Source organism: Mytilus californianus, unplaced genomic scaffold, assembly GCF_021869535.1.
Source record: "Mytilus californianus isolate M0D057914Y unplaced genomic scaffold, xbMytCali1.0.p SCAF_6, whole genome shotgun sequence".
Classification (NCBI taxonomy): domain Eukaryota; kingdom Metazoa; phylum Mollusca; class Bivalvia; order Mytilida; family Mytilidae; genus Mytilus; species Mytilus californianus.
In genome coordinates, this window is record NW_026262712.1 from 20,770,434 (window position 1) to 20,796,826 (window position 26,393).

Genomic DNA, 26,393 nt, shown 5'->3' on the forward strand with positions numbered 1-26,393 from the left:
TGGACAAAAAGTTTAAGCCCCTGCTTCGGAGAAGCCGCATCGGCCTATGAATTTTTCTCAGCCTGGTAGGAGGCTTGGACAAAAAGTTTAAGCCTCTTGCTTCGGAGGAGCCGCATCGGCCTATGAAATTTTCTCAGCCAGGTAGGAGGCTTGGACAAAAAGTTTAAGCCTCTTGCTTCGGAGAAGCCGCATCGGCCTATGAAATTTTCTCAGCCTGGTAGGAGGCTTGGACAAAAAGTTTAAGCCTCTTGCTTCGGAGAAGCCGCATCGGCCTATGAAATTTTCTCAGCCTGGTTGGAGGCTTGGACAAAAAGTTTAAGCCTCTTGCTTCGGAGAAGCCGCATCGGCCTATGAATTTTTCTCAGCCAGGTTGGAGGCTTGGACAAAAAGTTTAAGCCTCTTGCTTCGGAGAAGCCGCATCGGCCTATGAATTTTTTCTCAGCCAGGTAGGAGGCTTGGACAAAAAGTTCAAGCCTCTTGCTTCGGAGAAGCCGCATCGGCCTATGAATTTTTCTCAGCCTGGTAGGAGGCTTGGACAAAAAGTTTAAGCCTCTTGCTTCGGAGAAGCCGCATTGGCCTATGAAATTTTCTCAGCCTGGTAGGAGGCTTGGACAAAATGTTTAAGCCTCTTGCTTCGGAGAAGCCGCATCGGCCTATGAAATTTTCTCAGCCAGGTAGGAGGCTTGGACAAAAAGTTTAAGCCTCTTGCTTCGGAGAAGCCGCATCGGCCTATGAAATTTTCTCAGCCTGGTAGGAGGCTTGGACAAAAAGTTTAAGCCTCTTGCTTCGGAGAAGCCGCATCGGCCTATGAAATTTTCTCAGCCTGGTAGGAGGCTTGGACAAAAAGTTTAAGCCTCTTGCTTCGGAGAAGCCACATCGGCCTATGAAATTTTCTCAGCCTGGTAGGAGGCTTGGACAAAAAGTTTAAGCCTCTTGCTTCGGAGGAGCCGCATCGGCCTATGAAATTTTCTCAGCCTGGTAGGAGGCTTGGACAAAAAGTTTAAGCCTCTTGCTTCGGAGCAGCCGCATCGGCCTATGAAATTTTCTCAGCCTGGTAGGAGGCTTGGACAAAAAGTTTAAGCCTCTTGCTTCGGAGAAGCCGCATCGGCCTATGAAATTTTCTCAGCCTGGTAGGAGGCTTGGACAAAAAGTTTAAGCCTCTTGCTTCGGAGAAGCCGCATCGGCTTATGAAATTTTCTCAGCCTGGTAGGAGGCTTGGACAAAAAGTTTAAGCCTCTTGCTTCGGAGAAGACGCATCGGCGTATGAAATTTTCTCAGCCTGGTAGGAGGCTTGGACAAAAAGTTTAAGCCTCTTGCTTCGGAGAAGCCGCATCGGCCTATGAATTTTTCTCAGCCAGGTTGGAGGCTTGGACAAAAAGTTTAAGCCTCTTGCTTCGGAGAAGCCGCATCGGCCTATGAAATTTTCTCAGCCTGGTAGGAGGCTTGGACAAAATGTTTAAACCTCTTGCTTCGGAGAAGCCGCATCGGCCTATGAAATTTTCTCAGCCTGGTAGGAGGCTTGGACAAAAAGTTTAAGCCTCTTGCTTCGGAGAAGCCTCATCGGCCTATGAAATTTTCTCAGCCTGGTAGGAGGCTTGGACAAAATGTTTAAGCCTCTTGCTTCGGAGAAGCCGCATCGGCCTATGAAATTTTCTCAGCCAGGTAGGAGGCTTGGACAAAAAGTTTAAGCCTCTTGCTTCGGAGAAGCCGCATTGGCCTATGAATTTTTCTCAGCCAGGTAGGAGGCTTGGACAAAAAGTTTAAGCCTCTTGCTTCGGAGAAGCCGCATCGGCCTATGAAATTTACTCAGCCTGGTAGGAGGCTTGGACAAAAAGTTTAAGCCTCTTGCTTCGGAGAAGCCGCATCGGCCTATGAAATTTTCTCAGCCTGGTAGGAGGCTTGGACAAAAAGTTTAAGCCTCTGGCTTCGGAGAAGCCGCATCGGCCTATGAAATTTTCTCAGCCTGGTAGGAGGCTTGGACAAAAAGTTTAAGCCTCTTGCTTCGGAGAAGCCGCATCGGCCTATGAATTTTTCTCAGCCAGGTAGGAGGCTTGGACAAAAAGTTTAAGCCCCTGCTTCGGAGAAGCCGCATCGGCCTATGAATTTTTCTCAGCCTGGTAGGAGGCTTGGACAAAAAGTTTAAGCCTCTTGCTTCGGAGGAGCCGCATCGGCCTATGAAATTTTCTCAGCCAGGTAGGAGGCTTGGACAAAAAGTTTAAGCCTCTTGCTTCGGAGAAGCCGCATCGGCCTATGAAATTTTCTCAGCCTGGTAGGAGGCTTGGACAAAAAGTTTAAGCCTCTTGCTTCGGAGAAGCCGCATCGGCCTATGAAATTTTCTCAGCCTGGTAGGAGGCTTGGACAAAAAGTTTAAGCCTCTTGCTTCGGAGAAGCCGCATCGGCCTATGAATTTTTCTCAGCCAGGTTGGAGGCTTGGACAAAAAGTTTAAGCCTCTTGCTTCGGAGAAGCCGCATCGGCCTATGAATTTTTTCTCAGCCAGGTAGGAGGCTTGGACAAAAAGTTCAAGCCTCTTGCTTCGGAGAAGCCGCATCGGCCTATGAATTTTTCTCAGCCTGGTAGGAGGCTTGGACAAAAAGTTTAAGCCTCTTGCTTCGGAGAAGCCGCATTGGCCTATGAAATTTTCTCAGCCTGGTAGGAGGCTTGGACAAAATGTTTAAGCCTCTTGCTTCGGAGAAGCCGCATCGGCCTATGAAATTTTCTCAGCCAGGTAGGAGGCTTGGACAAAAAGTTTAAGCCTCTTGCTTCGGAGAAGCCGCATCGGCCTATGAAATTTTCTCAGCCTGGTAGGAGGCTTGGACAAAAAGTTTAAGCCTCTTGCTTCGGAGAAGCCGCATCGGCCTATGAAATTTTCTCAGCCTGGTAGGAGGCTTGGACAAAAAGTTTAAGCCTCTTGCTTCGGAGAAGCCACATCGGCCTATGAAATTTTCTCAGCCTGGTAGGAGGCTTGGACAAAAAGTTTAAGCCTCTTGCTTCGGAGGAGCCGCATCGGCCTATGAAATTTTCTCAGCCTGGTAGGAGGCTTGGACAAAAAGTTTAAGCCTCTTGCTTCGGAGCAGCCGCATCGGCCTATGAAATTTTCTCAGCCTGGTAGGAGGCTTGGACAAAAAGTTTAAGCCTCTTGCTTCGGAGAAGCCGCATCGGCCTATGAAATTTACTCAGCCTGGTAGGAGGCTTGGACAAAAAGTTTAAGCCTCTTGCTTCGGAGAAGCCGCATCGGCCTATGAAATTTTCTCAGCCTGGTAGGAGGCTTGGACAAAAAGTTTAAGCCTCTTGCTTCGGAGAAGCCACATCGGCCTATGAAATTTTCTCAGCCTGGTAGGAGGCTTGGACAAAAAGTTTAAGCCTCTTGCTTCGGAGGAGCCGCATCGGCCTATGAAATTTTCTCAGCCTGGTAGGAGGCTTGGACAAAAAGTTTAAGCCTCTTGCTTCGGAGCAGCCGCATCGGCCTATGAAATTTTCTCAGCCTGGTAGGAGGCTTGGACAAAAAGTTTAAGCCTCTTGCTTCGGAGAAGCCGCATCGGCCTATGAAATTTTCTCAGCCTGGTAGGAGGCTTGGACAAAAAGTTTAAGCCTCTTGCTTCGGAGAAGCCGCATCGGCTTATGAAATTTTCTCAGCCTGGTAGGAGGCTTGGACAAAAAGTTTAAGCCTCTTGCTTCGGAGAAGCCGCATCGGCGTATGAAATTTTCTCAGCCTGGTAGGAGGCTTGGACAAAAAGTTTAAGCCTCTTGCTTCGGAGAAGCCGCATCGGCCTATGAATTTTTCTCAGCCAGGTTGGAGGCTTGGACAAAAAGTTTAAGCCTCTTGCTTCGGAGAAGCCGCATCGGCCTATGAAATTTTCTCAGCCTGGTAGGAGGCTTGGACAAAATGTTTAAACCTCTTGCTTCGGAGAAGCCGCATCGGCCTATGAAATTTTCTCAGCCTGGTAGGAGGCTTGGACAAAAAGTTGAAGCCTCTTGCTTCGGAGAAGCCTCATCGGCCTATGAAATTTTCTCAGCCTGGTAGGAGGCTTGGACAAAATGTTTAAGCCTCTTGCTTCGGAGAAGCCGCATCGGCCTATGAAATTTTCTCAGCCAGGTAGGAGGCTTGGACAAAAAGTTTAAGCCTCTTGCTTCGGAGAAGCCGCATTGGCCTATGAATTTTTCTCAGCCAGGTAGGAGGCTTGGACAAAAAGTTTAAGCCTCTTGCTTCGGAGAAGCCGCATCGGCCTATGAAATTTACTCAGCCTGGTAGGAGGCTTGGACAAAAAGTTTAAGCCTCTTGCTTCGGAGAAGCCGCATCGGCCTATGAAATTTTCTCAGCCTGGTAGGAGGCTTGGACAAAAAGTTTAAGCCTCTGGCTTCGGAGAAGCCGCATCGGCCTATGAAATTTTCTCAGCCTGGTAGGAGGCTTGGACAAAAAGTTTAAGCCTCTTGCTTCGGAGAAGCCGCATCGGCCTATGAATTTTTCTCAGCCAGGTAGGAGGCTTGGACAAAAAGTTTAAGCCCCTGCTTCGGAGAAGCCGCATCGGCCTATGAATTTTTCTCAGCCTGGTAGGAGGCTTGGACAAAAAGTTTAAGCCTCTTGCTTCGGAGGAGCCGCATCGGCCTATGAAATTTTCTCAGCCAGGTAGGAGGCTTGGACAAAAAGTTTAAGCCTCTTGCTTCGGAGAAGCCGCATCGGCCTATGAAATTTTCTCAGCCTGGTAGGAGGCTTGGACAAAAAGTTTAAGCCTCTTGCTTCGGAGAAGCCGCATCGGCCTATGAAATTTTCTCAGCCTGGTAGGAGGCTTGGACAAAAATTTTAAGCCTCTTGCTTCGGAGAAGCCGCATCGGCCTATGAATTTTTCTCAGCCAGGTTGGAGGCTTGGACAAAAAGTTTAAGCCTCTTGCTTCGGAGAAGCCGCATCGGCCTATGAATTTTTTCTCAGCCAGGTAGGAGGCTTGGACAAAAAGTTCAAGCCTCTTGCTTCGGAGAAGCCGCATCGGCCTATGAATTTTTCTCAGCCTGGTAGGAGGCTTGGACAAAAAGTTTAAGCCTCTTGCTTCGGAGAAGCCGCATTGGCCTATGAAATTTTCTCAGCCTGGTAGGAGGCTTGGACAAAATGTTTAAGCCTCTTGCTTCGGAGAAGCCGCATCGGCCTATGAAATTTTCTCAGCCAGGTAGGAGGCTTGGACAAAAAGTTTAAGCCTCTTGCTTCGGAGAAGCCGCATCGGCCTATGAAATTTTCTCAGCCTGGTAGGAGGCTTGGACAAAAAGTTTAAGCCTCTTGCTTCGGAGAAGCCGCATCGGCCTATGAAATTTTCTCAGCCTGGTAGGAGGCTTGGACAAAAAGTTTAAGCCTCTTGCTTCGGAGAAGCCACATCGGCCTATGAAATTTTCTCAGCCTGGTAGGAGGCTTGGACAAAAAGTTTAAGCCTCTTGCTTCGGAGGAGCCGCATCGGCCTATGAAATTTTCTCAGCCTGGTAGGAGGCTTGGACAAAAAGTTTAAGCCTCTTGCTTCGGAGCAGCCGCATCGGCCTATGAAATTTTCTCAGCCTGGTAGGAGGCTTGGACAAAAAGTTTAAGCCTCTTGCTTCGGAGAAGCCGCATCGGCCTATGAAATTTACTCAGCCTGGTAGGAGGCTTGGACAAAAAGTTTAAGCCTCTTGCTTCGGAGAAGCCGCATCGGCCTATGAAATTTTCTCAGCCTGGTAGGAGGCTTGGACAAAAAGTTTAAGCCTCTTGCTTCGGAGAAGCCGCATCGGCCTATGAAATTTTCTCAGCCTGGTAGGAGGCTTGGACAAAAAGTTTAAGCCTCTTGCTTCGGGGAAGCCGCATCGGCCTATGAAATTTTCTCAGCCTGGTAGGAGGCTTGGACAAAAAGATTAAGCCTCTTGCTTCGGAGAAGCCGCATCGGCCTATGAATTTTTCTCAGCCAGGTTGGAGGCTTGGACAAAAAGTTTAAGCCTCTTGCTTCGGAGAAGCCGCATCGGCCTATGAAATTTTCTCAGCCTGGTGGGAGGCTTGGACAAAAAGTTTAAGCCTCTTGCTTCGGAGAAGCCGCATCGGCCTATGAAATTTTCTCAGCCAGGTAGGAGGCTTGGACAAAAAGTTTAAGCCTCTTGCTTCGGAGAAGCCGCATCGGCCTATGAAATTTTCTCAGCCTGGTAGGAGGCTTGGACAAAAAGTTTAAGCCTCTTGCTTCGGAGAAGCCGCATCGGCCTATGAAATTTTCTCAGCCTGGTAGGAGGCTTGGACAAAAAGTTTACTATTAAGCCCCTGCTTCGGAGAAGCCGCATCGGCCTATGAATTTTTCTCAGCCTGGTAGGAGGCTTGGACAAAAAGATTAAGCCTCTTGCTTCGGAGGAGCCGCATCGGCCTATGAAATTTTCTCAGCCTGGTAGGAGGCTTGGACAAAAAGTTTAAGCCTCTTGCTTCGGAGAAGCCGCATCGGCCTATGAAATTTTCTCACCCTGGTAGGAGGCTTGGACAAAAAGTTTAAGCCTCTTGCTTCGGAGAAGCCGCTTCGGCCTTTGAAATTTTCTCAGCCTGGTTGGAGGCTTGGACAAAAAGTTTAAGCCTCTTGCTTCGGAGGAGCCGCATCGGCCTATGAAATGTTCTCAGCCTGGTATGAGGCTTGGACAAATAGTTTAAGCCTCTTGCTTCGGAGAAGCATCATCGGCCTATGAAATTTTCTCAGCCTGGTAGGAGGCTTGGACAAAAAGTTTAAGCCTCTTGCTTCGGAGAAGCCGCATCGGCCTATGAAATTTTCTCAGCCTGGTAGTAGGCTTGGACAAAAAGTTTAAGCCTCTTGCTTCGGAGAAGCCGCATCGGCCTATGAATTTTTCTCAGCCAGGTAGGAGGCTTGGACAAAAAGTTTACTAGTAAGCCCCTGCTTCGGAGAAGCCGCATCGGCCTATGAATTTTTCTCAGCCTGGTAGGAGGCTTGGACAAAAAGTTTAAGCCTCTTGCTTCGGAGGAGCCACTTCGGCCTATGAAATTTTCTCAGCCTGGTAGGAGGCTTGGACAAAAAGTTTAAGCCTCTTGCTTCGGAGAAGCCGCATCGGCCTATGAAATTTTCTCAGCCTGGTAGGAGGCTTGGACAAAAAGTTTAAGCCTCTTGCTTCGGAGGAGCCGCATCGGCCTATGAAATTTTCTCAGCCTGGTAGGAGGCTTGGACAAAAAGTTTGAGCCTCTTGCTTCGGAAAAGCCGCATCGGCCTATGAAATTTTCTCAGCCTGGTAGGAGGCTTGGACAAAAAGTTGAAGCCTCTGGCTTCGGAGAAGCCGCATCGGCCTATGAAATTTTCTCAGCCTGGTAGGAGGCTTGGACAAAAAGTTTAAGCCTCTTGCTTCGGAGAAGCCGCATCGGCCTATGAATTTTTCTCAGCCTGGTAGGAGGCTTGGACAAAAAGTTTAAGCCCCTGCTTCGGAGAAGCCGCATCGGCCTATGAATTTTTCTCAGCCTGGTAGGAGGCTTGGACAAAAAGTTTAAGCCTCTTGCTTCGGAGGAGCCGCATCGGCCTATGAAATTTTCTCAGCCAGGTAGGAGGCTTGGACAAAAAGTTTAAGCCTCTTGCTTCGGAGAAGCCGCATCGGCCTATGAAATTTTCTCAGCCTGGTAGGAGGCTTGGACAAAAAGTTTAAGCCTCTTGCTTCGGAGAAGCCGCATCGGCCTATGAAATTTTCTCAGCCTGGTAGGAGGCTTGGACAAAAAGTTTAAGCCTCTTGCTTCGGAGAAGCCGCATCGGCCTATGAATTTTTCTCAGCCAGGTTGGAGGCTTGGACAAAAAGTTTAAGCCTCTTGCTTCGGAGAAGCCGCATCGGCCTATGAATTTTTCTCAGCCAGGTAGGAGGCTTGGACAAAAAGTTCAAGCCTCTTGCTTCGGAGAAGCCGCATCGGCCTATGAATTTTTCTCAGCCTGGTAGGAGGCTTGGACAAAAAGTTTAAGCCTCTTGCTTCGGAGAAGCCGCATTGGCCTATGAAATTTTCTCAGCCTGGTAGGAGGCTTGGACAAAATGTTTAAGCCTCTTGCTTCGGAGAAGCCGCATCGGCCTATGAAATTTTCTCAGCCAGGTAGGAGGCTTGGACAAAAAGTTTAAGCCTCTTGCTTCGGAGAAGCCGCATTGGCCTATGAATTTTTCTCAGCCAGGTAGGAGGCTTGGACAAAAAGTTTAAGCCTCTTGCTTCGGAGAAGCCGCATCGGCCTATGAAATTTTCTCAGCCTGGTAGGAGGCTTGGACAAAAAGTTTAAGCCTCTTGCTTCGGAGAAGCCGCATCGGCCTATGAAATTTTCTCAGCCTGGTAGGAGGCTTGGACAAAAAGTTTAAGCCTCTTGCTTCGGAGAAGCCACATCGGCCTATGAAATTTTCTCAGCCTGGTAGAAGGCTTGGACAAAAAGTTTAAGCCTCTTGCTTCGGAGGAGCCGCATCGGCCTATGAAATTTTCTCAGCCTGGTAGGAGGCTTGGACAAAAAGTTTAAGCCTCTTGCTTCGGAGCAGCCGCATCGGCCTATGAAATTTTCTCAGCCTGGTAGGAGGCTTGGACAAAAAGTTTAAGCCTCTTGCTTCGGAGAAACCGCATCGGCCTATGAAATTTTCTCAGCCTGGTAGGAGGCTTGGACAAAAAGTTTAAGCCTCTTGCTTCGGAGAAGCCGCATCGGCTTATGAAATTTTCTCAGCCTGGTAGGAGGCTTGGACAAAAAGTTTAAGCCTCTTGCTTCGGAGAAGCCGCATCGGCCTATGAAATTTTCTCAGCATGGTAGTAGGCTTGGACAAAAAGTTTAAGCCTCTTGCTTCGGAGAAGCCGCATCGGCCTATGAATTTTTCTCAGCCTGGTAGGAGGCTTGGACAAAAAGTTTAAGCCTCTTGCTTCGGAGGAGCCGCATCGGCCTATGAAATTTTCTCAGCCAGGTAGGAGGCTTGGACAAAAAGTTTAAGCCTCTTGCTTCGGAGAAGCCGCATCGGCCTATGAAATTTTCTCAGCCTGGTAGGAGGCTTGGACAAAAAGTTTAAGCCTCTTGCTTCGGAGAAGCCGCATCGGCCTATGAAATTTTCTCAGCCTGGTTGGAGGCTTGGACAAAAAGTTTAAGCCTCTTGCTTCGGAGAAGCCGCATCGGCCTATGAATTTTTCTCAGCCAGGTTGGAGGCTTGGACAAAAAGTTTAAGCCTCTTGCTTCGGAGAAGCCGCATCGGCCTATGAATTTTTTCTCAGCCAGGTAGGAGGCTTGGACAAAAAGTTCAAGCCTCTTGCTTCGGAGAAGCCGCATCGGCCTATGAATTTTTCTCAGCCTGGTAGGAGGCTTGGACAAAAAGTTTAAGCCTCTTGCTTCGGAGAAGCCGCATTGGCCTATGAAATTTTCTCAGCCTGGTAGGAGGCTTGGACAAAATGTTTAAGCCTCTTGCTTCGGAGAAGCCGCATCGGCCTATGAAATTTTCTCAGCCAGGTAGGAGGCTTGGACAAAAAGTTTAAGCCTCTTGCTTCGGAGAAGCCGCATCGGCCTATGAAATTTTCTCAGCCTGGTAGGAGGCTTGGACAAAAAGTTTAAGCCTCTTGCTTCGGAGAAGCCGCATCGGCCTATGAAATTTTCTCAGCCTGGTAGGAGGCTTGGACAAAAAGTTTAAGCCTCTTGCTTCGGAGAAGCCACATCGGCCTATGAAATTTTCTCAGCCTGGTAGGAGGCTTGGACAAAAAGTTTAAGCCTCTTGCTTCGGAGGAGCCGCATCGGCCTATGAAATTTTCTCAGCCTGGTAGGAGGCTTGGACAAAAAGTTTAAGCCTCTTGCTTCGGAGCAGCCGCATCGGCCTATGAAATTTTCTCAGCCTGGTAGGAGGCTTGGACAAAAAGTTTAAGCCTCTTGCTTCGGAGAAGCCGCATCGGCCTATGAAATTTTCTCAGCCTGGTAGGAGGCTTGGACAAAAAGTTTAAGCCTCTTGCTTCGGAGAAGCCGCATCGGCTTATGAAATTTTCTCAGCCTGGTAGGAGGCTTGGACAAAAAGTTTAAGCCTCTTGCTTCGGAGAAGCCGCATCGGCGTATGAAATTTTCTCAGCCTGGTAGGAGGCTTGGACAAAAAGTTTAAGCCTCTTGCTTCGGAGAAGCCGCATCGGCCTATGAATTTTTCTCAGCTAGGTTGGAGGCTTGGACAAAAAGTTTAAGCCTCTTGCTTCGGAGAAGCCGCATCGGCCTATGAAATTTTCTCAGCCTGGTAGGAGGCTTGGACAAAATGTTTAAACCTCTTGCTTCGGAGAAGCCGCATCGGCCTATGAAATTTTCTCAGCCTGGTAGGAGGCTTGGACAAAAAGTTTAAGCCTCTTGCTTCGGAGAAGCCTCATCGGCCTATGAAATTTTCTCAGCCTGGTAGGAGGCTTGGACAAAATGTTTAAGCCTCTTGCTTCGGAGAAGCCGCATCGGCCTATGAAATTTTCTCAGCCAGGTAGGAGGCTTGGACAAAAAGTTTAAGCCTCTTGCTTCGGAGAAGCCGCATTGGCCTATGAATTTTTCTCAGCCAGGTAGGAGGCTTGGACAAAAAGTTTAAGCCTCTTGCTTCGGAGAAGCCGCATCGGCCTATGAAATTTACTCAGCCTGGTAGGAGGCTTGGACAAAAAGTTTAAGCCTCTTGCTTCGGAGAAGCCGCATCGGCCTATGAAATTTTCTCAGCCTGGTAGGAGGCTTGGACAAAAAGTTTAAGCCTCTGGCTTCGGAGAAGCCGCATCGGCCTATGAAATTTTCTCAGCCTGGTAGGAGGCTTGGACAAAAAGTTTAAGCCTCTTGCTTCGGAGAAGCCGCATCGGCCTATGAATTTTTCTCAGCCAGGTAGGAGGCTTGGACAAAAAGTTTAAGCCCCTGCTTCGGAGAAGCCGCATCGGCCTATGAATTTTTCTCAGCCTGGTAGGAGGCTTGGACAAAAAGTTTAAGCCTCTTGCTTCGGAGGAGCCACATCGGCCTATGAAATTTTCTCAGCCAGGTAGGAGGCTTGGACAAAAAGTTTAAGCCTCTTGCTTCGGAGAAGCCGCATCGGCCTATGAAATTTTCTCAGCCTGGTAGGAGGCTTGGACAAAAAGTTTAAGCCTCTTGCTTCGGAGAAGCCGCATCGGCCTATGAAATTTTCTCAGCCTGGTAGGAGGCTTGGACAAAAAGTTTAAGCCTCTTGCTTCGGAGAAGCCGCATCGGCCTATGAATTTTTCTCAGCCAGGTTGGAGGCTTGGACAAAAAGTTTAAGCCTCTTGCTTCGGAGAAGCCGCATCGGCCTATGAATTTTTTCTCAGCCAGGTAGGAGGCTTGGACAAAAAGTTCAAGCCTCTTGCTTCGGAGAAGCCGCATCGGCCTATGAATTTTTCTCAGCCTGGTAGGAGGCTTGGACAAAAAGTTTAAGCCTCTTGCTTCGGAGAAGCCGCATTGGCCTATGAAATTTTCTCAGCCTGGTAGGAGGCTTGGACAAAATGTTTAAGCCTCTTGCTTCGGAGAAGCCGCATCGGCCTATGAAATTTTCTCAGCCAGGTAGGAGGCTTGGACAAAAAGTTTAAGCCTCTTGCTTCGGAGAAGCCGCATCGGCCTATGAAATTTTCTCAGCCTGGTAGGAGGCTTGGACAAAAAGTTTAAGCCTCTTGCTTCGGAGAAGCCGCATCGGCCTATGAAATTTTCTCAGCATGGTAGTAGGCTTGGACAAAAAGTTTAAGCCTCTTGCTTCGGAGAAGCCGCATCGGCCTATGAATTTTTCTCAGCCAGGTAGGAGGCTTGGACAAAAAGTTTACTAGTAAGCCCCTGCTTCGGAGAAGCCGCATCGGCCTATGAAATTTTCTCAGCATGGTAGTAGGCTTGGACAAAAAGTTTAAGCCTTTTGCTTCGGAGAAGCCGCATCGGCCTATGAATTTTTCTCAGCCTGGTAGGTGGCTTGGACAAAAAGTTTAAGCCCCTGCTTCGGAGAAGCCGCATCGGCCTATGAATTTTTCTCAGCCAGGTCGGAGGCTTGGACAAAAAGTTTAAGCCTCTTGCTTCGGAGAAGCCGCATCGGCCTATGAAATTTTCTCAGCCTGGTCGGAGGCTTGGACAAAAAGTTTAAGCCTCTTGCTTCGGAGAAGCCGCATCGGCCTATGAAATTTTCTCAGCCTGGTCGGAGGCTTGGACAAAAAGTTTAAGCCTCTTGCTTCGGAGAAGCCGCATCGGCCTATTAAATTTTCTGAGCCTGGTAGGAGGCTTGGACAAAAAGTTTAAGCCTCTTGCTTCGGAGAAGCCGCATCGGCGTATGAAATTTTCTCAGCCTGGTAGGAGGCTTGGACAAAAAGTTTAAGCCTCTTGCTTCGGAGAAGCCGCATCGGCCTATGAATTTTTCTCAGCCAGGTTGGAGGCTTGGACAAAAAGTTTAAGCCTCTTGCTTCGGAGAAGCCGCATCGGCCTATGAAATTTTCTCAGCCTGGTAGGAGGCTTGGACAAAATGTTCAAGCCTCTTGCTTCGGAGAAGCCGCATGGGCCTATGAATTTTTCTCAGCCAGGTAGGAGCCTTGGACAAAAAGTTTAAGCCTCTTGCTTCGGAGAAGCCGCATCGGCCTATGAAATTTTCTCAGCCAGGTAGGAGGCTTGGACAAAAAGTTTAAGCCTCTTGCTTCGGAGAAGCCGCATCGGCCTATGAATTTTTCTCAGCCTGGTAGGAGGCTTGGACAAAAAGTTTAAGCCTCATGCTTCGGAGAAGCCGCATCGGCCTATGAATTTTTCTCAGCCAGGTAAGAGGCTTGGACAAAAAGTTTAAGCCTCTTTCTTGATTCGGAGAAGCCGCATCGGCCTATGAAATTTTCTCAGCCTGGTAGGAGGCTTGGACAAAAAGTTTAAGCCTCTTGCTTCGGAGAAGCCGCATCGGCCTATGAAATTTTCTCAGCCAGGTAGGAGGCTTGGACAAAAAGTTTAAGCCTCTTGCTTCGGAGAAGCCGCATCGGCCTATGAAATGTTCTCAGCCTGGTTGGAGGCTTGGACAAAAAGTTTAAGCCTCTTGCTTCGGAGAAGCCGCATCGGCCTATGAAATTTTCTCAGCCTGGTAGGAGGCTTGGACAAAAAGTTTAAGCCTCTTGCTTCGGAGAAGCCGCATCGGCCTATGAAATTTTCTCAGCCTAGTAGGAGGCTTGGACAAAAAGTTTAAACCTCTTGCTTCGGAGGAGCCGCATTGGCCTATGAAATTTTCTCAGCCAGGTAGGAGGCTTGGACAAAAAGTTTAAGCCTCTTACTTCGGAGAAGCCGCATCGGCCTATGAATTTTTCTCAGCCAGGTCGGAGGCTTGGACAAAAAGTTTAAGCCTCTTGCTTCGGAGAAGCCGCATCGGCCTATGAATTTTTCTCAGCCAGGTAGGAGGCTTGGACAAAAAGCTTAAGCCTCTTGCTTCGGAGAAGCCGCATCGGCCTATGAATTTTTCTCAGCCTGGTAGGAGGCTTGGACAAAAAGTTTAAGCCTCATGCTTCGGAGAAGCCGCATCGGCCTATGAATTTTTCTCAGCCAGGTAAGAAGCTTGGACAAAAAAGTTAAGCCTCTTGCTTCGGAGAAGCCGCATCGGCCTATGAAATTTTCTCAGCCTGTTTGGAGGCTTGGACAAAAAGTTTAAGCCTCTTGCTTCGGAGAAGCCGCATCGGCCTATGAAATTTTCTCAGCCTGGTAGGAGGCTTGGACAAAAAGTTTAAGCCTCTTGCTTCGGAGAAGCCGCATCGGCCTATGAAATTTTCTCAGCATGGTAGTAGGCTTGGACAAAAAGTTTAAGCCTCTTGCTTCGGAGAAGCCGCATCGGCCTATGAATTTTTCTCAGCCAGGTAGGAGGCTTGGACAAAAAGTTTAAGCCTCTTACTTCGGAGAAGCCGCATCGGCCTATGAATTTGAATCAGCCAGGTAGGAGGCTTGGACAAAAAGTTTAAGCCTCTTGCTTCGGAGAAGCCGCATCGGCCTATGAATTATTCTCAGCCTGGTAGGAGGCTTGGACAAAAAGTTTAAGCCCCTGCTTCGGAGAAGCCGCATCGGCCTATGAAATTTTCTCAGCCAGGTAGGAGGCTTGGACAAAAAGTTTAAGCCCCTGCTTCGGAGAAGCCGCATCGGCCAATGAATTTTTCTCAGCCAGGTAGGAGGCTTGGACAAACAGTTTAAGCCCCTGCTTCGGAGAAGCCGCATCGGCCTATGAATTTTTCTCAGCCAGGTCGGAGACTTGGACAAAAAGTTTAAGCCTCTTGCTTCGGAGAAGCCGCATCGGCCTATGAATTTTTCTCAGCCTGGTAGGAGGCTTGGACAAAAAGTTTAAGCCTCTTGCTTCGGAGAAGCCGCATCGGCCTATGAAATTTTCTCAGCCTGGTAGGAGGCTTGGACAAAAAGTTTAAGCCTCTTGCTTCGGAGAAGCCGCATCGGCCTATGAAATTTTATCGGCCTGGTAGGAGGCTTGGACAAAAAGATTAAGCCTCTTGCTTCGGAGAAGCCGCATCGGCCTATGAAATTTTCTCAGCCTGGTAGGAGGCTTGGACAAAAAGTTTAAGCCTCTTGCTTCGGAGGAGCCGCATAGGCCTATGAAATTTTCTCAGCCTGGTAGGAGGCTTGGACAAAAAGTTTAAGCCTCTTGCTTCGGAGGAGCCGCATCGGCCTATGAAATTTTCTCAGCCTGGTAGGAGGCTTGGACAAAAAGTTTAAGCCTCTTGCTTCGGAGAAGCCGCATCGGCCTATGAATTTTTCTCCGCCAGGTAGGAGGCTTGGACAAAAAGTTTAAGCCTCTTGCTTCGGAGAAGCCGCATCGGCCTATGAATTTTTCTCAGCCTGGTAGGAGGCTTGGACAAAAAGTTTAAGCCTCATGCTTCGGAGAAGCCGCATTGGCCTATGAATTTTTCTCAGCCAGGTAGGAGGCTCGGACAAAAAGTTTAAGCCTCTTGCTTCGGAGAAGCCGCATCGGCCTATGAAATTTTCTCAGCCTGGTAGGAGGCTTGGACAAAAAAGTTTAAGCCTCTTGCTTCGGAGAAGCCGCATCGGCCTATGAATTTTTCTCAGCCAGGTAGGAGGCTTGGACAAAAAGTTTAAGCCCCTGCTTCGAAGAAGCCGCATCGGCCTATGAATTTTTCTCAGCCAGGTAGGAGGCTTGGACAAAAAATTTAAGCCTTTTGCTTCGGAGAAGCCGCATCGGCCTATGAATTTTTCTCAGCCTGGTAGGAGGCTTGGACAAAAAGTTTAAGCCTTTTGCTACGGAGAAGCCGCATCGGGGTAGGAGGCTTGGACAAAAAGTTTAAGCCTCTTGCTTCGGAGAAGCCGCATCGGCATATGAAATTTTCTCAGCCTGGTAGGAGGCTTGGACAAAAAGTTTAAGCCTCTTGCTTCGGAGAAGCCGCATCGGCCTATGAATTTTTCTCAGCCTGGTAGGAGGCTTGGACAAAAAGTTTAAGCCTCTTGCTTCGGAGAAGCCGCATCGGCCTATGAATTTTTCTCAGCCTGGTAGGAGGCTTAGACAAAAAGTTTAAGCCTCTTGCTTCGGAGGAGCCGCATCGGCCTATGAAATTTTCTCAGCCAGGTAGGAGGCTTGGACAAAAAGTTTAAGCCTCTTGCTTCGGAGAAGCCGCATCGGCCTATGAAATTTTCTCAGCCTGGTAGGAGGCTTGGACAAAAAGTTTAAGCCTCTTGCTTCGGAGAAGCCGCATCGGCCTATGAAATTTTCTCAGCCTGGTAGGAGGCTTGGACAAAATGTTTAAGCCTCTTGCTTCGGAGAAGCTGCATCGGCCTATGAAATTTTCTCAGCCTGGTAGGAGGCTTGGACAAAAAGTTTAAGCCTCTTGCTTCGGAGAAGCCGCATTGGCCTATGAATTTTTCTCAGCCAGGTAGGAGGCTTGGACAAAAAGTTTAAGCCTCTTGCTTCGGAGAAGCCGCATCGGCCTATGAAATTTACTCAGCCTGGTAGGAGGCTTGGACAAAAAGTTTAAGCCTCTTGCTTCGGAGAAGCCGCATCGGCCTATGAAATTTTCTCAGCCTGGTAGGAGGCTTGGACAAAAAGTTTAAGCCTCTTGCTTCGGAGAAGCCGCATCGGCCTATGAAATTTTCTCAGCCTGGTAGGAGGCTTGGACAAAAAGTTTAAGCCTCTTGCTTCGGAGAAGCCGCATCGGCCTATGAAATTTTCTCAGCCTGGTAGGAGGCTTGGACAAAAAGTTTAAGCCTCTTGCTTCGGAGAAGCCGCATCGGCCTATGAATTTTTCTCAGCCAGGTTGGAGGCTTGGACAAAAAGTTTAAGCCTCTTGCTTCGGAGAAGCCGCATCGGCCTATGAAATTTTCTCAGCCTGGTGGGAGGCTTGGACAAAAAGTTTAAGCCTCTTGCTTCGGAGAAGCCGCATCGGCCTATGAAATTTTCTCAGCCAGGTAGGAGGCTTGGACAAAAAGTTTAAGCCTCTTGCTTCGGAGAAGCCGCATCGGCCTATGAAATTTTCTCAGCCTGGTAGGAGGCTTGGACAAAAAGTTTAAGCCTCTTGCTTCGGAGAAGCCGCATCGGCCTATGAATTTTTCTCAGCCAGGTCGGAGGCTTGGACAAAAAGTTTAAGCCTCTTGCTTCGGAGAAGCCGCATCGGCCTATGAATTTTTCTCAGCCAGGTTGGAGGCTTGGACAAAAAGTTTAAGCCTCTTGCTTCGGAGAAGCCGCATCGGCCTATGAAATTTTCTCAGCCAGGTAGGAGGCTTGGACAAAAAGTTTAAGCCTCTTGCTTCGGAGAAGCCGCATCGGCCTATGAAATTTTCTCAGCCAGGTAGGAGGCTTGGACAAAAAGTTTAAGCCTCTTGCTTCGGAGAAGCCGCATCGGCCTATGAAATTTTCTCAGCCTGGTAGGAGGCTTGGACAAAAAGTTTAAGCCTCTTGCTTCGGAGAAGCCGCATCGGCCTATGAAATTTTCTCAGCCTGGTAGGAGGCTTGGACAAAAAGTTTAAGCCTCTTGCTTCGGAGAAGCCACATCGGCCTATGAAATTTTCTCAGCCTGGTAGGAGGCTTGGACAAAAAGTTTAAGCCTCTTGCTTCGGAGGAGCCGCATCGGCCTATGAAATTTTCTCAGCCTGGTAGGAGGCTTGGACAAAAAGTTTAAGCCTCTTGCTTCGGAGCAGCCGCATCGGCCTATGAAATTTTCTCAGCCTGGTAGGAGGCTTGGACAAAAAGTTTAAGCCTCTTGCTTCGGAGAAGCCGCATCGGCCTATGAAATTTTCTCAGCCTGGTAGGAGGCTTGGACAAAAAGTTTAAGCCTCTTGCTTCGGAGAAGCCGCATCGGCCTATGAAATTTTCTCAGCCTGGTAGGAGGCTTGGACAAAAAGTTTAAGCCTCTTGCTTCGGAGAAGCCGCATCGGCCTATGAATTTTTCTCAGCCAGGTTGGAGGCTTGGACAAAAAGTTTAAGCCTCTTGCTTCGGAGAAGCCGCATCGGCCTATGAAATTTTCTCAGCCTGGTGGGAGGCTTGGACAAAAAGTTTAAGCCTCTTGCTTCGGAGAAGCCGCATCGGCCTATGAAATTTTCTCAGCCAGGTAGGAGGCTTGGACAAAAAGTTTAAGCCTCTTGCTTCGGAGAAGCCGCATCGGCCTATGAAATTTTCTCAGCCTGGTAGGAGGCTTGGACAAAAAGTTTAAGCCTCTTGCTTCGGAGAAGCCGCATCGGCCTATGAAATTTTCTCAGCCTGGTAGGAGGCTTGGACAAAAAGTTTACTATTAAGCCCCTGCTTCGGAGAAGCCGCATCGGCCTATGAATTTTTCTCAGCCTGGTAGGAGGCTTGGACAAAAAGATTAAGCCTCTTGCTTCGGAGGAGCCGCATCGGCCTATGAAATTTTCTCAGCCTGGTAGGAGGCTTGGACAAAAAGTTTAAGCCTCTTGCTTCGGAGAAGCCGCATCGGCCTATGAAATTTTCTCACCCTGGTAGGAGGCTTGGACAAAAAGTTTAAGCCTCTTGCTTCGGAGAAGCCGCTTCGGCCTTTGAAATTTTCTCAGCCTGGTTGGAGGCTTGGACAAAAAGTTTAAGCCTCTTGCTTCGGAGGAGCCGCATCGGCCTATGAAATGTTCTCAGCCTGGTATGAGGCTTGGACAAATAGTTTAAGCCTCTTGCTTCGGAGAAGCATCATCGGCCTATGAAATTTTCTCAGCCTGGTAGGAGGCTTGGACAAAAAGTTTAAGCCTCTTGCTTCGGAGAAGCCGCATCGGCCTATGAAATTTTCTCAGCCTGGTAGTAGGCTTGGACAAAAAGTTTAAGCCTCTTGCTTCGGAGAAGCCGCATCGGCCTATGAATTTTTCTCAGCCAGGTAGGAGGCTTGGACAAAAAGTTTACTAGTAAGCCCCTGCTTCGGAGAAGCCGCATCGGCCTATGAATTTTTCTCAGCCTGGTAGGAGGCTTGGACAAAAAGTTTAAGCCTCTTGCTTCGGAGGAGCCACTTCGGCCTATGAAATTTTTTTCAGCCTGGTAGGAGGCTTGGACAAAAAGTTTAAGCCTCTTGCTTCGGAGAAGCCGCATCGGCCTATGAAATTTTCTCAGCCTGGTAGGAGGCTTGGACAAAAAGTTTAAGCCTCTTGCTTCGGAGGAGCCGCATCGGCCTATGAAATTTTCTCAGCCTGGTAGGAGGCTTGGAAAAAAAGTTTGAGCCTCTTGCTTCGGAAAAGCCGCATCGGCCTATGAAATTTTCTCAGCCTGGTAGGAGGCTTGGACAAAAAGTTTAAGCCTCTGGCTTCGGAGAAGCCGCATCGGCCTATGAAATTTTCTCAGCCTGGTAGGAGGCTTGGACAAAAAGTTTAAGCCTCTTGCTTCGGAGAAGCCGCATCGGCCTATGAATTTTTCTCAGCCAGGTAGGAGGCTTGGACAAAAAGTTTAAGCCCCTGCTTCGGAGAAGCCGCATCGGCCTATGAATTTTTCTCAGCCTGGTAGGAGGCTTGGACAAAAAGTTTAAGCCTCTTGCTTCGGAGGAGCCGCATCGGCCTATGAAATTTTCTCAGCCAGGTAGGAGGCTTGGACAAAAAGTTTAAGCCTCTTGCTTCGGAGAAGCCGCATCGGCCTATGAAATTTTCTCAGCCTGGTAGGAGGCTTGGACAAAAAGTTTAAGCCTCTTGCTTCGGAGAAGCCGCATCGGCCTATGAAATTTTCTCAGCCTGGTTGGAGGCTTGGACAAAAAGTTTAAGCCTCTTGCTTCGGAGAAGCCGCATCGGCCTATGAATTTTTCTCAGCCAGGTTGGAGGCTTGGACAAAAAGTTTAAGCCTCTTGCTTCGGAGAAGCCGCATCGGCCTATGAATTTTTTCTCAGCCAGGTAGGAGGCTTGGACAAAAAGTTCAAGCCTCTTGCTTCGGAGAAGCCGCATCGGCCTATGAATTTTTCTCAGCCTGGTAGGAGGCTTGGACAAAAAGTTTAAGCCTCTTGCTTCGGAGAAGCCGCATTGGCCTATGAAATTTTCTCAGCCTGGTAGGAGGCTTGGACAAAATGTTTAAGCCTCTTGCTTCGGAGAAGCCGCATCGGCCTATGAAATTTTCTCAGCCAGGTAGGAGGCTTGGACAAAAAGTTTAAGCCTCTTGCTTCGGAGAAGCCGCATCGGCCTATGAAATTTTCTCAGCCTGGTAGGAGGCTTGGACAAAAAGTTTAAGCCTCTTGCTTCGGAGAAGCCGCATCGGCCTATGAAATTTTCTCAGCCTGGTAGGAGGCTTGGACAAAAAGTTTAAGCCTCTTGCTTCGGAGAAGCCACATCGGCCTATGAAATTTTCTCAGCCTGGTAGGAGGCTTGGACAAAAAGTTTAAGCCTCTTGCTTCGGAGGAGCCGCATCGGCCTATGAAATTTTCTCAGCCTGGTAGGAGGCTTGGACAAAAAGTTTAAGCCTCTTGCTTCGGAGCAGCCGCATCGGCCTATGAAATTTTCTCAGCCTGGTAGGAGGCTTGGACAAAAAGTTTAAGCCTCTTGCTTCGGAGAAGCCGCATCGGCCTATGAAATTTTCTCAGCCTGGTAGGAGGCTTGGACAAAAAGTTTAAGCCTCTTGCTTCGGAGAAGCCGCATCGGCTTATGAAATTTTCTCAGCCTGGTAGGAGGCTTGGACAAAAAGTTTAAGCCTCTTGCTTCGGAGAAGCCGCATCGGCCTATGAAATTTTCTCACCCTGGTAGGAGGCTTGGACAAAAAGTTTAAGCCTCTTGCTTCGGAGAAGCCGCTTCGGCCTTTGAAATTTTCTCAGCCTGGTTGGAGGCTTGGACAAAAAGTTTAAGCCTCTTGCTTCGGAGCAGCCGCATCGGCCTATGAAATTTTCTCAGCCTGGTAGGAGGCTTGGACAAAAAGTTTAAGCCTCTTGCTTCGGAGAAGCCGCATCGGCCTATGAAATTTTCTCAGCCTGGTAGGAGGCTTGGACAAAAAGTTTAAGCCTCTTGCTTCGGAGAAGCCGCATCGGCTTATGAAATTTTCTCAGCCTGGTAGGAGGCTTGGACAAAAAGTTTAAGCCTCTTGCTTCGGAGAAGCCGCATCGGCCTATGAAATTTTCTCACCCTGGTAGGAGGCTTGGACAAAAAGTTTAAGCCTCTTGCTTCGGAGAAGCCGCTTCGGCCTTTGAAATTTTCTCAGCCTGGTTGGAGGCTTGGACAAAAAGTTTAAGCCTCTTGCTTCGGAGGAGCCGCATCGGCCTATGAAATGTTCTCAGCCTGGTATGAGGTTTGGACAAATAGTTTAAGCCTCTTGCTTCGGAGAAGCATCATCGGCCTATGAAATTTTCTCAGCCTGGTAGGAGGCTTGGACAAAAAGTTTAAGCCTCTTGCTTCGGAGAAGCCGCATCGGCCTATGAAATTTTCTCAGCCTGGTAGTAGGCTTGGACAAAAAGTTTAAGCCTCTTGCTTCGGAGAAGCCGCATCGGCCTATGAATTTTTCTCAGCCAGGTAGGAGGCTTGGACAAAAAGTTTACTAGTAAGCCCCTGCTTCGGAGAAGCCGCATCGGCCTATGAATTTTTCTCAGCCTGGTAGGAGGCTTGGACAAAAAGTTTAAGCCTCTTGCTTCGGAGGAGCCACTTCGGCCTATGAAATTTTTTTCAGCCTGGTAGGAGGCTTGGACAAAAAGTTTAAGCCTCTTGCTTCGGAGAAGCCGCATCGGCCTATGAAATTTTCTCAGCCTGGTAGGAGGCTTGGACAAAAAGTTTAAGCCTCTTGCTTCGGAGGAGCCGCATCGGCCTATGAAATTTTCTCAGCCTGGTAGGAGGCTTGGAAAAAAAGTTTGAGCCTCTTGCTTCGGAAAAGCCGCATCGGCCTATGAAATTTTCTCAGCCTGGTAGGAGGCTTGGACAAAAAGTTTAAGCCTCTGGCTTCGGAGAAGCCGCATCGGCCTATGAAATTTTCTCAGCCTGGTAGGAGGCTTGGACAAAAAGTTTAAGCCTCTTGCTTCGGAGAAGCCGCATCGGCCTATGAATTTTTCTCAGCCAGGTAGGAGGCTTGGACAAAAAGTTTAAGCCCCTGCTTCGGAGAAGCCGCATCGGCCTATGAATTTTTCTCAGCCAGGTTGGAGGCTTGGACAAAAAGTTTAAGCCTCTTGCTTCGGAGAAGCCGCATCGGCCTATGAAATTTTCTCAGCCTGGTGGGAGGCTTGGACAAAAAGTTTAAGCCTCTTGCTTCGGAGAAGCCGCATCGGCCTATGAAATTTTCTCAGCCAGGTAGGAGGCTTGGACAAAAAGTTTAAGCCTCTTGCTTCGGAGAAGCCGCATCGGCCTATGAAATTTTCTCAGCCTGGTAGGAGGCTTGGACAAAAAGTTTAAGCCTCTTGCTTCGGAGAAGCCGCATCGGCCTATGAAATTTTCTCAGCCTGGTAGGAGGCTTGGACAAAAAGTTTACTATTAAGCCCCTGCTTCGGAGAAGCCGCATCGGCCTATGAATTTTTCTCAGCCTGGTAGGAGGCTTGGACAAAAAGATTAAGCCTCTTGCTTCGGAGGAGCCGCATCGGCCTATGAAATTTTCTCAGCCTGGTAGGAGGCTTGGACAAAAAGTTTAAGCCTCTTGCTTCGGAGAAGCCGCATCGGCCTATGAAATTTTCTCACCCTGGTAGGAGGCTTGGACAAAAAGTTTAAGCCTCTTGCTTCGGAGAAGCCGCTTCGGCCTTTGAAATTTTCTCAGCCTGGTTGGAGGCTTGGACAAAAAGTTTAAGCCTCTTGCTTCGGAGGAGCCGCATCGGCCTATGAAATGTTCTCAGCCTGGTATGAGGCTTGGACAAATAGTTTAAGCCTCTTGCTTCGGAGAAGCATCATCGGCCTATGAAATTTTCTCAGCCTGGTAGGAGGCTTGGACAAAAAGTTTAAGCCTCTTGCTTCGGAGAAGCCGCATCGGCCTATGAAATTTTCTCAGCCTGGTAGTAGGCTTGGACAAAAAGTTTAAGCCTCTTGCTTCGGAGAAGCCGCATCGGCCTATGAATTTTTCTCAGCCAGGTAGGAGGCTTGGACAAAAAGTTTACTAGTAAGCCCCTGCTTCGGAGAAGCCGCATCGGCCTATGAATTTTTCTCAGCCTGGTAGGAGGCTTGGACAAAAAGTTTAAGCCTCTTGCTTCGGAGGAGCCACTTCGGCCTATGAAATTTTTTTCAGCCTGGTAGGAGGCTTGGACAAAAAGTTTAAGCCTCTTGCTTCGGAGAAGCCGCATCGGCCTATGAAATTTTCTCAGCCTGGTAGGAGGCTTGGACAAAAAGTTTAAGCCTCTTGCTTCGGAGGAGCCGCATCGGCCTATGAAATTTTCTCAGCCTGGTAGGAGGCTTGGAAAAAAAGTTTGAGCCTCTTGCTTCGGAAAAGCCGCATCGGCCTATGAAATTTTCTCAGCCTGGTAGGAGGCTTGGACAAAAAGTTTAAGCCTCTGGCTTCGGAGAAGCCGCATCGGCCTATGAAATTTTCTCAGCCTGGTAGGAGGCTTGGACAAAAAGTTTAAGCCTCTTGCTTCGGAGAAGCCGCATCGGCCTATGAATTTTTCTCAGCCAGGTAGGAGGCTTGGACAAAAAGTTTAAGCCCCTGCTTCGGAGAAGCCGCATCGGCCTATGAATTTTTCTCAGCCTGGTAGGAGGCTTGGACAAAAAGTTTAAGCCTCTTGCTTCGGAGGAGCCGCATCGGCCTATGAAATTTTCTCAGCCAGGTAGGAGGCTTGGACAAAAAGTTTAAGCCTCTTGCTTCGGAGAAGCCGCATCGGCCTATGAAATTTTCTCAGCCTGGTAGGAGGCTTGGACAAAAAGTTTAAGCCTCTTGCTTCGGAGAAGCCGCATCGGCCTATGAAATTTTCTCAGCCTGGTTGGAGGCTTGGACAAAAAGTTTAAGCCTCTTGCTTCGGAGAAGCCGCATCGGCCTATGAATTTTTCTCAGCCAGGTTGGAGGCTTGGACAAAAAGTTTAAGCCTCTTGCTTCGGAGAAGCCGCATCGGCCTATGAATTTTTTCTCAGCCAGGTAGGAGGCTTGGACAAAAAGTTCAAGCCTCTTGCTTCGGAGAAGCCGCATCGGCCTATGAATTTTTCTCAGCCTGGTAGGAGGCTTGGACAAAAAGTTTAAGCCTCTTGCTTCGGAGAAGCCGCATTGGCCTATGAAATTTTCTCAGCCTGGTAGGAGGCTTGGACAAAATGTTTAAGCCTCTTGCTTCGGAGAAGCCGCATCGGCCTATGAAATTTTCTCAGCCAGGTAGGAGGCTTGGACAAAAAGTTTAAGCCTCTTGCTTCGGAGAAGCCGCATCGGCCTATGAAATTTTCTCAGCCTGGTAGGAGGCTTGGACAAAAAGTTTAAGCCTCTTGCTTCGGAGAAGCCGCATCGGCCTATGAAATTTTCTCAGCCTGGTAGGAGGCTTGGACAAAAAGTTTAAGCCTCTTGCTTCGGAGAAGCCACATCGGCCTATGAAATTTTCTCAGCCTGGTAGGAGGCTTGGACAAAAAGTTTAAGCCTCTTGCTTCGGAGGAGCCGCATCGGCCTATGAAATTTTCTCAGCCTGGTAGGAGGCTTGGACAAAAAGTTTAAGCCTCTTGCTTCGGAGCAGCCGCATCGGCCTATGAAATTTTCTCAGCCTGGTAGGAGGCTTGGACAAAAAGTTTAAGCCTCTTGCTTCGGAGAAGCCGCATCGGCCTATGAAATTTTCTCAGCCTGGTAGGAGGCTTGGACAAAAAGTTTAAGCCTCTTGCTTCGGAGAAGCCGCATCGGCTTATGAAATTTTCTCAGCCTGGTAGGAGGCTTGGACAAAAAGTTTAAGCCTCTTGCTTCGGAGAAGCCGCATCGGCGTATGAAATTTTCTCAGCCTGGTAGGAGGCTTGGACAAAAAGTTTAAGCCTCTTGCTTCGGAGAAGCCGCATCGGCCTATGAATTTTTCTCAGCCAGGTTGGAGGCTTGGACAAAAAGTTTAAGCCTCTTGCTTCGGAGAAGCCGCATCGGCCTATGAAATTTTCTCAGCCTGGTAGGAGGCTTGGACAAAATGTTTAAACCTCTTGCTTCGGAGAAGCCGCATCGGCCTATGAAATTTTCTCAGCCTGGTAGGAGGCTTGGACAAAAAGTTTAAGCCTCTTGCTTCGGAGAAGCCTCATCGGCCTATGAAATTTTCTCAGCCTGGTAGGAGGCTTGGACAAAATGTTTAAGCCTCTTGCTTCGGAGAAGCCGCATCGGCCTATGAAATTTTCTCAGCCAGGTAGGAGGCTTGGACAAAAAGTTTAAGCCTCTTGCTTCGGAGAAGCCGCATTGGCCTATGAATTTTTCTCAGCCAGGTAGGAGGCTTGGACAAAAAGTTTAAGCCTCTTGCTTCGGAGAAGCCGCATCGGCCTATGAAATTTACTCAGCCTGGTAGGAGGCTTGGACAAAAAGTTTAAGCCTCTTGCTTCGGAGAAGCCGCATCGGCCTATGAAATTTTCTCAGCCTTGTAGGAGGCTTGGACAAAAAGTTTAAGCCTCTGGCTTCGGAGAAGCCGCATCGGCCTATGAAATTTTCTCAGCCTGGTAGGAGGCTTGGACAAAAAGTTTAAGCCTCTTGCTTCGGAGAAGCCGCATCGGCCTATGAATTTTTCTCAGCCAGGTAGGAGGCTTGGACAAAAAGTTTAAGCCCCTGCTTCGGAGAAGCCGCATCGGCCTATGAATTTTTCTCAGCCTGGTAGGAGGCTTGGACAAAAAGTTTAAGCCTCTTGCTTCGGAGGAGCCGCATCGGCCTATGAAATTTTCTCAGCCAGGTAGGAGGCTTGGACAAAAAGTTTAAGCCTCTTGCTTCGGAGAAGCCGCATCGGCCTATGAAATTTTCTCAGCCTGGTAGGAGGCTTGGACAAAAAGTTTAAGCCTCTTGCTTCGGAGAAGCCGCATCGGCCTATGAAATTTTCTCAGCCTGGTAGGAGGCTTGGACAAAAAGTTTAAGCCTCTTGCTTCGGAGAAGCCGCATCGGCCTATGAATTTTTCTCAGCCAGGTTGGAGGCTTGGACAAAAAGTTTAAGCCTCTTGCTTCGGAGAAGCCGCATCGGCCTATGAATTTTTTCTCAGCCAGGTAGGAGGCTTGGACAAAAAGTTCAAGCCTCTTGCTTCGGAGAAGCCGCATCGGCCTATGAATTTTTCTCAGCCTGGTAGGAGGCTTGGACAAAAAGTTTAAGCCTCTTGCTTCGGAGAAGCCGCATTGGCCTATGAAATTTTCTCAGCCTGGTAGGAGGCTTGGACAAAATGTTTAAGCCTCTTGCTTCGGAGAAGCCGCATCGGCCTATGAAATTTTCTCAGCCAGGTAGGAGGCTTGGACAAAAAGTTTAAGCCTCTTGCTTCGGAGAAGCCGCATCGGCCTATGAAATTTTCTCAGCCTGGTAGGAGGCTTGGACAAAAAGTTTAAGCCTCTTGCTTCGGAGAAGCCGCATCGGCCTATGAAATTTTCTCAGCCTGGTAGGAGGCTTGGACAAAAAGTTTAAGCCTCTTGCTTCGGAGAAGCCACATCGGCCTATGAAATTTTCTCAGCCTGGTAGGAGGCTTGGACAAAAAGTTTAAGCCTCTTGCTTCGGAGGAGCCGCATCGGCCTATGAAATTTTCTCAGCCTGGTAGGAGGCTTGGACAAAAAGTTTAAGCCTCTTGCTTCGGAGCAGCCGCATCGGCCTATGAAATTTTCTCAGCCTGGTAGGAGGCTTGGACAAAAAGTTTAAGCCTCTTGCTTCGGAGAAGCCGCATCGGCCTATGAAATTTACTCAGCCTGGTAGGAGGCTTGGACAAAAAGTTTAAGCCTCTTGCTTCGGAGAAGCCGCATCGGCCTATGAAATTTTCTCAGCCTGGTAGGAGGCTTGGACAAAAAGTTTAAGCCTCTTGCTTCGGAGAAGCCACATCGGCCTATGAAATTTTCTCAGCCTGGTAGGAGGCTTGGACAAAAAGTTTAAGCCTCTTGCTTCGGAGGAGCCGCATCGGCCTATGAAATTTTCTCAGCCTGGTAGGAGGCTTGGACAAAAAGTTTAAGCCTCTTGCTTCGGAGCAGCCGCATCGGCCTATGAAATTTTCTCAGCCTGGTAGGAGGCT